At 34.0% G+C, this 2500-nt stretch overlaps 1 protein-coding gene across 2 annotated transcripts in view; it reads right to left on the reverse strand.

Annotated features, from left to right (window-relative positions):
• The window catches only part of LOC106877427 (hemocyte protein-glutamine gamma-glutamyltransferase), a 105209-nt gene that overhangs the window by 84011 nt on the left and 18698 nt on the right, over positions 1-2500 (reverse strand). The window lies entirely within an intron of this gene.

A 2500-nucleotide genomic window follows, 5' to 3' on the forward strand; every position in this document is an offset into this window, starting at 1 on the left:
TGCATGGCTCTTCTCCCCCACCTGACATGGTCCAATCAAGAGTTTTGATGGCACATCTGGTGTATAAGAGAATTTGACACAGCTGCCCTAAACTGCGTCTCATTACGAGCCATTGGTTCGTCTGGTATCGTGGAGAGGAAAGCGTCAAGTTTTGTCTTGAAGACCTCCGCATCCATGTCTTGCATGTCTCTCAAATGTTTTGGCAGGGCATTGAAGAGCTGAGGTCCTCTGAAACCGAGGCTGCTGCAGTATCTCGTTCTTATGTGAGATGCAGTGGACGGTACCTTTGGCACCATGCAGTGGCGACCCGTGCGGGCATTCCTGTAGTACTTGATACCAAAGTTTGGCACCAGTCCTTCCAGTATTTTCCATATGTATATTATTACATACCTCTCTCGCCTGCGCTCCAGGGAGTAGAGACCTAGTGCCTTCAGTCGCTCCCTGTAGTTCATCTGTTGGACTGTGGCGATCTTTTTTGTATAGTGCCGCTGAATTGCCTCGAGTTCTGCTGTCCGCTTAACACTGTGTGGTGACCACAACTGAGAGCAATAGTCTAGGCGGCTCAGAACAAATGTCTTCCATAGAATCAACATGACCTTTTGATCCCTTGTACGGAAAGTCCTCAGCATCCACCCCGCCAGTTGTCTGCACCTTGCTGTCAACTTGACAATGTGCATGTGAAATGATGCATCACTACACATGTTGATGCCCAGATCACTCACTGTTTGTGGTTCTGGGATTGCAGTACCTCCAGGCCCTGTGTATGCCAGTTGGGAGGTACTTGTGGTCTTGTAGCGCAGTACTTGAAATTTTTTTGCATTGAACTGCATATTATTTTGCTCTGCCCACTCATATATTGCACTTAGATCATTCTGCAGGCTTACAATATCATCAGGATTCTTTATTGCCTGAGATATCTTTGTGTCATCAGCATAGCTAGTGACAGTGGCTCTCCGAGTGACCGTGGGCATGTCCAGAAGGGCCACTATGAACAGTAGTGGCCCCAGAACAGTTCCCTTTGGAACAGCGCTCAATATTTGTGTTTCCCTAGATAGTTCTCCATTGGCTGCAACTGTCTGACTTCTACCATTCAGGAAGTCATGCAGCCACTCTCCTAATTTACCAGCTATATGTGGCTTAGTGGTTAGGGTGTCAGCATCATGAACGTAAGATTGTGGTTTCGATTCTTGGACCGGGCGACGAGTTGTGTTCTTGACCAAAACACTTTATTTCATGTTGCTCTACTCAACCGGCAAAAATGAGCAACACTGCGGTGGACTGGCGTCCTGTCCAGCTGGGGAAGACATACGTCATTGAAACCGGTAAACCGGGTCCATGAGCCCGGCCAGGCTTTAAAAGGGCCCATATATTTATATATATATATATATTAACATATAAATATATATATATATATATATATATTTTTATTTATGTGTTTCAGCCAAGTGGCTGCGGTCATGCTGGTGCCCCACCGTGATTTTCACGTTCCTTGCATGGCTCTACTCCCCCACCTATATACATATATATATATGTATATATATATATGTATATATATATATATATGTATATATATATATGTATATATATATGTATATATATATATATATGTATATATATATGTATATATATATTATATATATATATATATATATATGTATATATATATGTATATATATATATATATATGTATATATATATATATATGTATATATATATATATATGTATATATATATATATATGTATATATATATATATGTATATATATATATATGTATATATATATATGTATATATATATATGTATATATATATATGTATATATATATATATGTATATATATATATATATGTATATATATATATGTATATATATGTATATATATATATATGTATATATATATATGTATATATATATATGTATATATATATATGTATATATATATATGTATATATATATATGTATATATATATATGTATATATATATATGTATATATATATATATGTATATATATATGTATATATATATATGTATATATATATATATGTATATATATATATATGTATATATATATATGTATATATATATATATATGTATATATATATATATGTATGTATATATATATATATGTATATATATATGTATATATATATATATATGTATATATATATGTATGTATATATATGTATATGTATATATATATGTATATGTACATACATACATAAATACATACATACATAAATACAAACATACATACACATGCATATACGCATACATTTTGTAAATGTGTACCTTGCGTACAAAAAACAGAATAAGACAGAGAGACAGTGGGAGGATCAAATAAAGACTATCCATCTAGACCATCAGAACAAAGAACTAAACCAACACGCATGCAAACATACATGCATACATATACACCGAGAATCATATATTCACTTGCAAATTTCGATGCCAAGGAATACATCAAGTTAATGATACTGGCCTATTTTGGAAACTGACAT

The sequence above is a fragment of the Octopus bimaculoides genome, chromosome 5 (genome assembly GCF_046866305.1).
Source record: "Octopus bimaculoides isolate indiv1 chromosome 5, ASM4686630v1, whole genome shotgun sequence".
Lineage (NCBI taxonomy): Eukaryota > Metazoa > Mollusca > Cephalopoda > Octopoda > Octopodidae > Octopus > Octopus bimaculoides.